Raw genomic sequence first — 15367 nt, 5'->3', positions numbered from 1 at the left:
AATATATCTATGCGGTGTTTCTGCTTGAAATAAATACTATAGGCACACAACCCCTTCCATGATTGCAGACCTTTTACACAAGTTCTATTGGTATATGATATTATATAATCCATAATAATATTTTAAATGTTAAGGGGAGTTTTTTTTATTTGTTCCTCGGTATCGACCGCCATGAATATTCATCTCAAGACAAAGCCAAATACGATGTCTAAAAGCAATTATAGTTCAGTTTTAATAGCATCCGTTTAAGTTACTTTATAACGGAGTACAAATAGGAGATTCAAAATGTTTGTTTTTCATTCGTAATAATAATAAAGTAGGAATTTCGGTGAGTGCCTGCCGTCGATAACACCGCCATCGTATTTGAAACGAAATCAAATTATCTTAGGACGATGACAATGTCCAGTTGTTGACTGTTTGACTAATAGCAGCTAAGTTTTTATTTTATTTAGAAGGATATTGAGTAATGCAAAGAGTCATACAATAAATGGGGAGAAGTGGCAGGAGAGAGCTTTACGCATTTACTTTTTTGTTTATATGATTTTAATTTTGGACCCGATATTCTAAACAAACTTTGTTTTCTTTTTTTTATTCAAGACTTTAAACCCAATGTTGGGCATTTACTTAATTAACTCAAAATTATATTCACTTCCAGTAATGCACACATTCATTCGTAGACAAATAGGTACATATACAAAATTTTACCCACATACGCACAACCAATACGCGTCTCACACAAACACACACGCACACACCCATTTGTACCCCACTCACACGCAAATCACACACGTACTGTACACACACGCAACACTCACGCGCAAGCTCATATTTACACACATTCAAATACGCACACGTAAATACAGTCAGAAATGAAAGAACTACTATCGCAAATTATGAAAAAATAAAAGTATAAATGTTTTTGTGTAAATGTAATCCTAGCTGATGCGTATAGTCTATCCAGCGTCCAGTACTGTCCGACCAGCTTGTATTGAATTGTAGGTACCTGTATTGTGGACCATAATTATGAAGTTTCAGTAGGTCAGCTTCCCAAAATAAGGAGAGAAACTTAAAATCGGCCCAGCGTATCTGAGAGTCGTGGGTTCAAATAATCAAATGTAAATAATTGTCATGATTAGTATAGACACCGCGCGGTAGAAACTACTGTATGTTTCTTTTGCTGAGCGGCTTCCTTTGCTTTCCCTTGCTTCCTCTTTCTAACAATACACAAGTATTCGTAGATCAAGTACATCACGTGTTCTTTGAATATAATTATTTTCTCAGTTTTAGCGATTTGGCGAACTAAGCCATGTAATTCTCATGTAACTACGTTGATTTGAACACAAACTGTACTTTTATGTGTTACTCATCCATTACTGCGTTGCTTAAAGATCAGCATTTTACAACCTTTTTTCAAACCTAACAATTTTTCGTTCCAACCCGTGAATTAATTATGACTGCAGGAGCATGACATTGACAAATGAAATATTACACTCATAAGGCTCACTCGTTAAAAACAATAATTGTGTTTGCTCGCAAACGAAAAAAAACCGACTTCAATTACATCGACGAGTAATACAACGTAGATCGACGAAAAAATAGTCAAGTAACTACGCGTTATCAAAGATTACTCAAAAAGTAGTTATCAGATCTCAATAAAATTTATATGTGATCACATGACGAACATCAGCTTTCGATTAAATTAAAAATTATTAAAATCGGTACACCCAGTAAAAAGTTATTGCGGATTTTCAAGAGTTTCCCTCGATTTCTCTAGGATCCCATCATCAGTTCCTGGTTTCCTTATCATACTACTAAACTAGGAATATGTTCTTTCCAACAAAAAAGAATTATCAAAATTGGTATACCCAGAAAAAAGTTATTGCGGATTTTCAAGAGTTTCCCTCGATTACTCTAGGATCCCATCATCAGATCCTGGTTTCCTTATCATGGTACTAAACTAAGGATATTTACTTTCCAACAAAATAAGAATTATCAAAATCGGTATATTCAGTAGGAAGTTTTGCGGTATAATACAACGTAGGTCGACGAAAAAAGCGTCAATTAAAAACGCATTATTAGATATAACTCGAAAAGTAGTTGTTAGATCTCAAATAAATTTAAATGGGACCAATTGGCACACACCACCTTTCGATTAAAACAAAATTTGTCGAAATCGGTCCACACGGTCAAAAGTTCTGATGTAACATACATTAAAAAAAAATAGGTAAAAAAACTTTTTAAGTTAAACGGTTTTATGTTAAACATACATTGCAATGTTTAAGATAAATGTACTAAAAACCAAAAAATAATAAAATAGATAAAGTCGTGGGAATTATAAACATATGCATATACTAGACTAAAATAAAACCGTGGGGCACGTCAATTGTCTACAATCGTTGATTAAAATGTTTGTTTTGTAATGTTACACTATAATTATGCATTTGTTCAACCGACAAAGATGGACGTGTGGATTTTTATTTTCTAGTTTTTAGTTTTTATTTCGCATTCTGTTTAATTCATTTAGTGCTTCATTATTGCAAGGCCCATCTTAAATATTGAGGTTGTATAGTGCACTGTATTCTTCTTGTCAAGCCCTTTTATTTGATACCCATATTGGTGGGATTGATAAAAAATTGTTATCAGACATTTGGTAGCGGCGGCCAGCTTAGATTTCAATTTTGCATAGTAAATTGTATTCTACTTGTTGAGACCTTTCATTTGATACCCATGTTGATGGGATTGATAAAACCTAAGTTATTCGCCATTTTGTAGAGGCCGCCATCTTGGATTTTAATTTTATATAGTACATTGATTATACTGGTTGAGCAGTTTCATTTGATACCCATATTGATGGGATCGATAAAACCTACGTTATCCGCCATTTTGTAGCGGCCGCCATCTTGTATTTCAATTTTTTATAGTATATTGTATTCTGCTTGTTGAGCCCTTTCATTTGATACCCATATTGATGGGATTGATAAAACCTACGTTATCCGCCATTTTGTAGCGGCCGCCATCTTGGATTTCAATTTTTTATAGTATGTTGTATTCTGCTTGTTGAGCCCTTTCATTTGATACCCATATTGATGGGATTAATAAAACATAAATTATCCGCCATTTTGTAGCGGCGGCTATCTTGAATTTATAATGATAATGAATAAACATAATTGTATTGTCACCAAAATCCAAAGTGTATACAAAATTTCAGATTAATCGGTTGACAGGAAGAGGGTGAAATTTGAATTACTAAATTTGACCCAAGAATAAATAATAAAAAATAAATAAAACAAACGGGGTGAGCTAAATAAAACCGTTTAAAAATACAGTCGAATTGAGAGCCTCCTCCTTTTTTGGAAGTCGGTTAAAAAACATGATAATAAGCTTTTAGCCGCGGCTTCACTCGCATTGAGCCGCGGCTTCACTCGCATTGATTTTTTTTAAATAAAAAATATCCTATGTTACTTCTAATACCTCCTAGAATATGTGTACAAAGTTTCGTGATGATCGGTTAAGTAGTTTTCGCGTGAAAGCGTAACAAACAAACTTACATTCACATTTATAATATTAGTAGGGATAAGTAGGGATATCCCGTCTAAAATAATTTTAGCATTTAAAATAACCACGTTAATTTAAAATCTTATGACGAACAAGTAGTTAAGTATTAAATACGCATTATTAGCAATAGCTCAAAAAGTACTTGTTAGATCTCGAACGCGAAACGTCACGTCGCGCCACACGCCTTCGATTACGAATTTTAACTTGAAATCGGTCCACCCAGTAAAAATTTCTGTGGTAACACATAAAAAATACAGTCCAATTGAGAATCTCATCCTTATCTAAATAAGTCACAAGTCACAGTCAATAAGTCACACACACACACACACACACACACACACACATATACAACGTTTTCCATACTTGATCTACGAATACTTGTGTATTGTTAGAAAGAGGAAGCAAGGGAAAGCAAAGGAAGCCGCTCAGCAAAAGAAACATACAGTAGTTTGTACCATAGATTATACACTTGTATACTGGGTTTGTACCGCGCGGTGTCTAATTATTAATAATATACTAATCGTGACAACTATTTACATTTGATTATTTGAACCCACGACTCTCAGATACGCTGGACCGATTTTAAGTTTCTCTCCTTATTTTGGGAAGCTGACCTACTGAAACTTCATAATTATGGTCCACAATACAGGTACCTACAATTTAATACAAGCTGGACGGACAGTACTGGACGCTGGATAGACTATACGCATCAGCTAGGATTACATTTACACAAAAACATTTATACTTTTATTTTTTCATAATTTGCGTTAGTAGTTCTTTCATTTCTGACTGTATTTACGTGTGCGTATTTGAATGTGTGTAAATATGAGCTTGCGCGTGAGTGTTGCGTGTGTGTACAGTACATGTGTGATTTGTGTGTGAGTGAGGGTACAAATGAGTGTGTGCGTGTGTTTGTGTAGATGCGTAGGTGTGCGCGCGTGGGTATGTGTGTGTGTGTGTGTGTGTGTGTGTGTGTGTATGTGTGTGTGAATGTGTGTGTGAGTTTGTGAGTGTGAGCGTGTGAGTTGGAATGTGTTTGCGAATGTGTGCAGGTGAATGTGATTGCGAATGTGTGCATGTGAATGTGTGATTATGTGTGCGTAAATGTGTGTATGTGTGTGTGTGTCTGTATATATGTGAGTATATATGTGTGAATCCGTGTTCGTTTTTGTGCGCTTATGAAGATGTGTGTTGTGTGTGTCTGTTTGTGAGTGTGAGCGTGTGGGTCCGAATGTGTGTGTGTGGGTTTATGAGTGTGAGCGTGTGGGTGCGAATATGATTGCGAATGTGTGCGTGTGAATGTGTGTTGGTGTGTGTGTAAATGTGTGTTTGTGTGTGCCAGGATTATGTGGAACTCGAATTTATGTCTCTTAATTCCCAAATCCAAAACCCCTATCCTGTCGTTGTCTGGCCTAGTAATTTCCCCGCCTTAATGCAGACTGCTAGGCATTCGTTCACGAGGAGTGGCATTAGCTGTAGCTCTTCTTTTTCGTATCCCAAGTCACTAACTTCACTCCTTTTACTTGTTTCAAGTCTTAGCTCAATGCTTTTCTGTACGATAAATATCGAAGAATTTCTATCACAAATGAGCTTGTTGCATCCCACGCCTCCTTCGATGTGCGCATTAATCTTACCAGGATTTGTGAACGAATTTCATATCAGACAAGAGTTTCTATGTTGTTCCGCTCTGATTTCTATTGGGGGCATGCAAAGAACACGTGTCCCGCATCTTCAATAGATCCACGACAAGTCAAGCATTCCGGGGAGTCATCAAGCTGAAATAGATAAGGATATGCCATGTTTGTGATTTCATGTTCTCAAACTTTCAGTGGTGGGATATGTTCTAACCACTTGCTACTTGTGATGAGCACTGAAGCAGTCGCAGTCTTGTGCTCAGCCAAACTCAGGTTAACAGATTTCATCTATTGATTGATTCTAGCATAAGTGGTCTCGAAAGCGTAATTTATCTCTTCGAGATGATTCGCCACAATCACTATATTCAGACGTCAGCATATGCTTCTTGGTATTGGTAGCTTTCCTTAAGAAGACTGTGATACATAATTTTCCATAAAAGGGAACCCAAGACAGAACCTTGAGGCACAACTCCAGTGATTTGTGCACTTTTACACTAAACTTCGTGTCGTACATCAAAAGTCTATCTGTAAAGTAGCTGACTGCCATTCTTCATAGGTATTACGGTACATTCACGTCCTGGAGGGCAATCTCAATCTCCTCGGCTCCTAATGCAATCTCAGTTGGCAGAATTAAAAGCATTTTTAATGTCAAGTATGACTACCAAACAATATTTCTTCGTTCCAAACTTCCTCTCTTGCTGTTTTTACTACAAGGTTAAGATTTAGCGTTGGTTTTACTTTTCGAAAATCATTCTAGTTACTGGCCGGCAGCTGGTCAACTGCTGCTTCGGTCCGTTGTGGATCCAGCACGCAATGTTTTCGATAAGACGATAGCTCATCTAATGGCTTTGTTCCCTTAGGAAATTGAACTGATCTCTGTCGCTTCCATTTCCTAGGACATATTTCCTTTTCGAAGCATGTAGTATAGACCTCCGCGAACAAACTCGGTCCTTGTTCGATTGCTGTTTTCTGGCAGACGTTACGGATTCCATTTAGGCCCGGAGCCTTTTTGTTTCCAACTCTGCTAAACGCTTACTTTAAGTGCTCCTCTGTTATCGAGTGGATTTCTTCTTCCTTGCACTAAACTGGCAGATAGTGTGAACTTTGTTGTTTAGGGAAAAGGATCGCAAAAATCCATAGTACGGGGCACATTGGTGGCTTGCGTGTGGCGTGCTGTCTTATATTCTTCTACTACATAGTTCTACAGGGTTTGGTTTATTTTGGTCTTACTGATATGCTCTTCTGGTTTGGTAATACTCATTGCGAAACGCGCTGATCTCATTATTGCACCAATTTGCATGGTCAGTGATTGGTGTTGCGTTTCCGAGGTTAGCCGATACCGATATTAGCAGCACAGGCTTAGGTAATCTTCATCATCCGTCATCGATAGGACTCCTTTCGAGAGCCTCCGCGAACACGGTCGCACCGAATGCGCTAACTTTCCAACTAATTTCGTTAGACACCGTTCCGGTGGTTGACGACTGTTAAGGCTTGTCAAGCCCCACCTTGCGTTCATTCATCTTTTCATTCTTTGTCTGAACCTTTTCCCAATCAGCTATCTCCTAGTCTGATAGTGACTTTGTTTCATTTGCTACAGGTGGGGTGAATCCTTTCTCCCTATTTTTTTGTCGACCATTTCCTACCTCCAGTGACTCCTGCTTGTTCCATTTTAAGTACTAATTCAATACAACTCACTGTCCAAGTCACTCCCAGTGTCGACCAGCATACTCGACTTCGCAATCACCCTGGCCATGGGTGGCCGTTTCTGCCTTTTCCTTAGACATTTCCTCTAGAGTCTTCAACCTTATCAACCTCATAAGGTAGAAACTATGTCTGCTATATTATACATATATTCAGTCTTCAGCTCTTTGTGAATGTTGGCTTTCGTATCAGCGAAGTCCTTCTCGTCTTCTATAAGATCCTCGAGACGCTTCCACAGCTCTAACCTCTTCGTTTTTGTCATCGTCGATGATTGCTTGTTAGGCGTGATGCCCATTGGTTTCTCTAATACCTCCATTGTTTTTTTTTTTTTGGTATTGTTTTATCCATTTCTCCATACTGTTCCCTCGAGAAACTATGGATATGATATCAATCCACTCTAGCAGAGGTCCGGTTGCTGTGTAAGACCATTAATTACGTCTGAGGTTGAACCCGGTGCTCTGCACTGCATGCACGACGCTCTATCCCGGCACCATTCAGTCATCGGTACGGATTCTGTACACCTTGACTCAGGGTGTTTTGTCCACGGTAGCTAGTTTCTTTCACTTCTACCTTCAACTCCGAAGAGCAGTGAGCATCCTTCTATCCGCACGAGGAGACGTGCCGGGTTGCAGTATCGCCTCTTTTTGCTGTATGTATGCCTTTGTGTTGTGTGATGTTTGTGATTGTGTGTGTTTGTGTGTGTGTATGTGTGTGGGTGTGTATGTCTCTCTCTGTGTGTTTGTATGTGTATGTGTTTGTAAGTGTGTGTATGTGGTTTGTGCGTGTGTGTGTGTGTGTGTGTGTGTATGCGTCTGTGTATATTTGTGCGAGTAAATTTTGTATATGTACCTATTTGTCTACGAATGTATGTGTGCATTACTGGAAGTTTGAATATAATTTTGAGATAAGTAAATGCGGTTTTTATGATGTCTAAAAGTCTTGGGTGACAAAGAACCCAACGCTTGTTTAGAATAAGGGGTCCCAAAGTAAAATCTTTCAAATGAAAAAGTAAACATACAAAGCTCTTTCCTGCGCTTTTTCAGCTATTATTATATCTTTTTTTAGATTTCTTCGATATCTTTCTAGTCAATAAAACTTTTTACTGCTAATTAATTTGAATACCCTCCTTACAGTCAGTTATGTTCGTGTCCAAATTTTTTATGTTATTTGTATTTATTTTTATATAAAAAATATGAATGACAGTTTTTGTAAAGCAATATTGTTATCCACTGTCTTTTCTATTTTTAATTTTAATGTAAATGTAAATGTGAAAAAATCGTGTATAATCGTAAAGCCAAGGAGACTTAATTGCAAGTAGTGATTCCAGCAGTGACGTCATTGACGAACTTTGTGAATTTTTTTATTTCTTGTTGTTGTTATTCGTTGTTGTATATTTTATATAACCACGGAGCCACTCGTGAGTACCACACTCTCACAGAAAGTCACAACTGGTGTGCTTGCACGGTAAACGTTTGCTCCACTCCGCTTCCATACTTCACTAGAAGCAACCTAAACTATGGAAGCTTGTTAGAGCGCAAGGACCAGGACATAGCTGCCTGTGTTTCTCGTTATGGTCACCCGTACAACTTAAATTAACAAACTATAATGTTTTGTCACAGATAAGCTATAAAATATAAGTGTATTAATACGTGAAGCAAAAACTTTTTTCCCTTTCCACGAAAATTACGCTTACGGTGTAGTATGAAAATTCGCACACTTATCGTGTTTATGACGCCCGGTAGCGTTGCACTGATTTCACATACAAATGATCTTGAACATATAGTTTATTTAAAGAAGGAGTGCAGAATACTATTTTTTTTTATTTTTTATTATGAATAAAAATACATCATTAATCAATTTAAAAAAAAACATCACACACACTACCATGTATTTGACACACTCACGCATATACTTAGGTATACTCTTTTGTTTATTATTATAGTAGTATAGTCTTTGATAACGGAACCCTAATATTGTTCAAACTTATAATTTTAATTATTTATGGTCGAATTTCGACCACTGGGCGACCGCTAGTGTAAGAAATCACGTCAATGTTTTAGTTACTATTCTTTGTTGTAGCAAACAAATATTTGTTTAATTTAGGCTAAGAAATGTAAAGTGGCTGTTTACTTTATAATGTCTAAATCCATTGTCGAGCTTTTTTATATTTTTTAAAAGCATTATCTTTTTAGTTTTGCTAATTTATGACGTACTCGTATGTACTCGTATCTACGCCAGGATAACTTTCATTAAATGTAGTGATCGATTACTTGTATGTAAATTGCTCGGTTTGAAGTTTTATTATATATTTAATATTGTAATACATTATAAAATACATTAAACCTTAAAATTCGTTACAAAATGTGTTTAGGATGTACGTTTTATTGTGTTATTATTTGTAAACGTTCGAAATCGTTCTCATGCACCATGTAAGTAGTCTAAGTAATTTTACTTGTTATAAAGGAAATGTAAAAATATAAACATTAAAATATTAAAAAACAGTGGTTTTATTTCGATTGCAATTCAATTCCTATTGAAAATTACAAATGAGGGTAGTCGATCCTTTTATTTTTTCTCTTCTTTGTTTTATTTTCACTCAGTGTGTTTCACTCAGATGACCTGCATACTGTTACAGATATCAGGCTAGAAAGCTATTTCTGGTTCAGACTTAACTTGATATACGTGTACACACAACAGCTGTAAGCTAGTAAAAACAGTGTGATGTGGCGAGCCCACACGTAATACAGAAGAAGATTGAGAGGAATGGTTACCTGGGAGACTTTTGAAAGAGCTATTTAAATAAAATGTTTCTGTCTCGCTGTATGCCGCCGCCGCGCCCCGAGCCAAGAAAGGGACAACTGCAGCTCAAACCGTTTTAGGTAGATAATTATTGACCAAAACAGCACTTCGTAGTTTACCTTCTATTTTCTCCACAAAACTTGCCTTTTTTTTAATGTAACTAAATAAAAACTTCAGTTATTCCCCTATATTCTCGGTTTGTTGAATTTAAACTTCGGTAGGTAAAATTTACGGGTAAAACGCAACAATAATAACAATATTAGCGCCACAGAGATGTTTTTCTTGACAACAGAGCCACCCAGCGTGTACTATAGAAACTACAAAGGTCGTTACATTAATATCGGCAGTAGTGCATTGCAAACTAACTAGATGGCGCTGGAACGGAATTCGAAAGCTTTAGATTTGTATAAATGGAAACGAGACTTGAAAGTTAGTTTGCCGAAGAAGTTTCACTTCCGATATGTGTAATTTGTACGCAAGCACTTTTTATTTATTTATTTAATAAGGACAACCAACAGAAGATACAATATAAATGGTTTAATGCATACTTAATAGGCAAACAATGTACTGTATCATTGTACTTCTTTTTATAGGTAGTCACTACATGCTATACTGCTCAGTGTAAATTAAATTTAATATAAAAATCACAAAAATGCGTTTATAAGGAAAATAAAGATAATACAAGAAATACATTAAAGACACTTATCAAAATAATTGGCTAAAGCACCGACATGGTCAGTCGGAGACGCAGGTTCGATCCCCGCTGGAATGGTCGATTTTTGATGTGATATTAAAAATTGTTTAGAATTTCCTAATGTCCCACACATAAATAATCTAAATCATACGAATTAACTATAAAAATATTAAACAGCGCAGCTAGTTTGGCCAAGACCATATGTGTAAAATGAAATAGATTTACATTCCAAATTTAGACGTAAAAAAAATATAATAAATAATTGTATTTTCTTGTAAGTGATACAGTTTCTACAACTATTTTGATGTCCAGGCGGTTAAGACTGAGCAGTCGGTACGATAGGTGCGGTGATACTTCCGTGAGTATCATTTAGGACTGTCTACAGCCGGTTTGGTTTGCCCAAAGGGCATTGTGAGTTGCACGTAGCAAACAGACAGATAGACAGACAAAAATAGTAATAAATGTTATTTTGGTATATGTATTGTGTATACATCCATGTGCATTTTATGTATTTAAAGACTAAACGATTTTTAAAATATTTTAAGAGTATTTTTTACGTTTTGGTTTAGGTTACTTACGGAGTGCCAAATGTTCCTCCCAACAAAAATTGCTGGACATATTATATGTTTACCTATGTACTAGTATAGTGCCATCAAAGTATAATTACCAGCAAACGAAGATATTGATTGTATGTTCACACTCTACTCTTTGAACTGCAGTTGCAAATATTCATAAAACATATATTTATAGACAGTGTAATACTTTGAATTTGATGTTAAAGTGTTATTCTATTATTTATCAAGTATTTGGATCTATGATTCTTCACAGAGAACATTAATAAGTCTAATTTATTTTCTATTGTGTTTCTATTTGTTGTATGTAAGGATCAAAAATGAAATTGAGTCCGTCAATTATTCCTAATTATTCGGTTTGAAAGAAAATGATGCCAGTCGTTTTAGCCGGCTCAGTTACCGCCTTTAAGCAAAATGGATGAAGGCGGAGTAGCGTTGGGTGCACGTGTTCACTATGCGCAGATGTTACTATCGTATGATCGTCGTATGATTTGCGTGCTTGGCCCAATATCATAACCGGCAGCGGGAGCGGTAGCGAATTGGGACACTACAAATTAATACTTTATCCGTCGCCTTTTATCTCATACAGGCAAGTTGCCTGCAGCATATTGGATAATCATTACAACGCTTTTATTAGCTTGGGTTGTATGTATATATGTATATATGTAATCGAATCTTTGAGCATAATTTTCACCAATTTCCAAAAGTTTGATTAATTTGAAACTTTGCACACGTATCAAGAACCTAACCAATGTATTATAATTCAATAACAGTTTCCCAATATCCTTGAATTTAATAAATAAATTCTTTTAAATTAATTTAATTGATTTAAATAAAATTTGATTAATATTATTTATTATATTAAGAAAATAATTCAATTCAGAGTAACAAGCGTGGGGTTAAATTTTATTATAATTTTATTTTGAAGCAAATTAATTATGATTGATTGTTCGATCTTCTACTACTGTAATATAAACTCTTTGTAATTAAAAATTATTTTCTACTTTTTAGTTCGATTAGCTATAAAAGCGTGATTTTTTTAACTATAATTTATTGTTATTTTCGTTATTGTCAGAAGACTTGTCCTTTACAAGCATTTTTATACAAAAGAAAAATAAAATAAAATCGACATACTCGTATAAAATAGTATGTAATGTATATGTATTTATAATGTATATAACAGTATGACGTTCCCCGGCGACATTGAATCTGGTAAATTATTTCTTTCAAAGGTACTCTATTATTTAACATTTATTTTATTAGATGTTTTATTGTCAGTTAATTAGTGAAGATGGTGAAGATTATTTTCCAACGTATTTGTTATTTGTTTATCCAATTAGAGACAGAGAACGTAAACAAATTACTTTCAAAATGTTTAATTTAAAGGAAAATAACAAGGGAAAATGCTAACTATTTACAGATTGACTATTGTTTGTTCTTAGATTACGAAGTAATGTAAACAAGTCAACAGACAACAGCAATGAGAAAATATAAAACGAGTTTGATGTTTGTAGCGTTCGTAGCAGTAAGCGTAGCGCCTCGTAGCAGGGTCGAGTGCGTTGTGCTACGTCTCTGTACAAGTTCATATTTGAGCGAACAAATTGATATTGACGATAGCGAGCGTGTTCCTGCTACTATTAATAATCCCATTGTAACATTATTGTCAATAAATGCATGGAGCGTTAACATGGCACTGTGCAAGTGCCACTAACTATAAACATTGCAATCGCGTCAGCGGTCACTTGTTTTAATATAATACATAATAACTATTGATTTATTTCCATAGGCGTTATTATTGTTAAACAAGTTTTAATATCATATCAAAAATCAACCGTTCCAGCGGGGATCGAACCTGCATCTCCGACTGACCGCGTCGGTGCTCTAGTCAATTACTTATAATTATTATTAATTATTAGCCAATTTGATATGATATTTAAAATTGTTAAGAATTCCCTAATGTGTGGGTAACAAACAAATAAATCGTACGTATAATTGGGCTGTGTGGCTACGGCACCAAAAAATATAGCCACCCCATCTCTTCCCGTGGGTGTTGTAAGAGGCGACTAAGGAACAACAAGGTTCCAGTACCACCTTGGAACTTAAGAAGCCGACCAATGGCGGGATAACCATCTAACAGCTGGCTTTGAAACACACAGGCCGAAGACGGGCAGCAGCGTCTTCGGTGCGACAAAGCCAGCCCTGCGGTCACCAACCCGCCTGCCCAGCGTGGTGACTATGGGCAACACACATGAGTTCACGCATTTTTGGCGCGAACTTATTATAAGATTTATAAAGTAAAACACTTAAACATTTTCACACATTAAACGTACTCATATAATAAACAATTTGTGTAATAAATTTTCACGTTATTAAAGTGCTTTCCCTGTCTAATATCTATATATATAATAAAATGGTAGGAGAGTCACAACTGTACATTGAATATTTTTTTAAAAGAATACTTGGGGTGTGATCTACAATCGATACCGAAGTCAAAAATATAGTTTTTAGAATTTTTGTCTGTTTGTCTGTATGTATGTCCGGGATAAACTCAAAAAGTACTGCATGGATTTATTTCAAATTTGGCACGAATATTATTATGAAGTCTGGTCTACATACAGGCTACAAATTATCACGCTATCACCTACGAGGAACGAGCAGTGAACCTTTATTTCCTCAACGCATTCTATGACAACGTGTATTCTAACGACGCATATTTGAATGTTGTTGTTATTATGTTAATAACCATGCTATAAGCTTGCTTCACACTATAAATAAAGACATTCTGTAGTATATTTAGTATCAGCATTGCACCCGTGCGAAGCCGGGGCGGGTTGCTGGTGTCTAATTAAATAACAAGCTTCGCAATGGTATATCAAACAGTCCTACTAACATTTGCAGAGATTGACTGTTCCGTACCTACAGGATATTCGAAAACTTAGTCAGGGCAGGAAAGTTCAGGCACGAAGCTCTTTTTAGTAACATCCTTTCAATTTGACCGGAGACGTAAATGAATTATGAAGAGAACCCTACACTGTATAACAGACAGGCTTTAACATATTTCCTCGCGTGTCGAAGGTGTGCAGGTGAAACTCTCTTAAATAACAAAGGACACATAATTGAGTACACGAGCGCGCAGCATCGAAAGGAAAACACGGCTGCTGTGTATTGTAAATGTTGGGTTGAGGAATATTCATCACAAGCACCGACGTTTTGTTTATCTTGGTGCTATTTAGTGTTTGTGAGAATTATTCAGTTTAATAGAACAAGAGCGCGATGTATCAGAACACGTAGTTTTAAAACACGGCGGCGTACACACAGATACATAAATATTCTATTCAATACAATTTATATTTTGCGACGTGCATTATGCTTTTTGTCATTTTATCTTAAATTAAATAATTTGCGAATGTTTTGAGGATATTTTATCAAATTTGGACTAAAATATTTTTAAACAGTGATAAGAATACATTTCACGTGCAATAAATTGTTCTAGAACTTTCTATTTTATAAAACTAAACGAATAATTTATAGCGCCAAGCTCAAGGAAAAAATTTGTACCGTTACAATAGAATCAAAATTTAAAATTTCTCAAATTTTATTGTGGTCGAAACAAATTTCTTTGACAATAGTAAATTGAATTTTCATATTTATCATTTTTAAGAAAAGTCAGTCAATAGATCTAATTGAACGTAAACAATTTTAGAGTCTCCCATTGGTTCCGTTCCTGCCGTTTAAACGTCAGAATCACATAAAACATATAAATTACATAAATCGTGCCACGCAGTGTAAGAAGTGTAAGCCCTGCTGAATATTCCAAATGAAAAACGGTGATTTGTATGGGAAGTTATAGTAAGCTATTGTGTTGTTTTCTAATGTTTACGCGAATTTTACTCATTTAATGAAACAACTTTTTTCGGATTTTATCGCGGTTTATTGTTAACTTTTGATTCCCGACGTTTCGGATACTTTACAGCAACCATCAGTCCTCCCGTGACCATGGTTGCTGTAAAGTATCCGAAACGTCGGGAATCAAAAGTTAACAATAAACAGCGATAAAATCCGAAAAAAGTTGTTTCATTAAATAAGCTATTGTGTGTTTGAAATAGGGATTCCAAAATTTTTATACAAGTTATATCTGTTTTTATCCGTGCTCTCCGGATCCAAATAGATCTATCTGGATCCAGATAACTTCTCATACAAATCATCGCTTTCTAATTTGGAATTTCAGCAGGGTGAATTATTACAGGACTCGTAGTAAGTCACTTGGACTAGTAGTAACCAATTATACCTATGTACTGTTGTTAAAATCTGCATAAAAATTAATCCATCCGAATACCACCACATTGTAGTACTTTTTCTGTGTTCGTTATATTCAGTAAATGGCTGTTTAAAAACAATATGAAAATTTGAAA

Source organism: Melitaea cinxia, chromosome Z (assembly GCF_905220565.1).
Source record: "Melitaea cinxia chromosome Z, ilMelCinx1.1, whole genome shotgun sequence".
Lineage (NCBI taxonomy): Eukaryota > Metazoa > Arthropoda > Insecta > Lepidoptera > Nymphalidae > Melitaea > Melitaea cinxia.
This window is presented reverse-complemented; position numbering follows the sequence as displayed.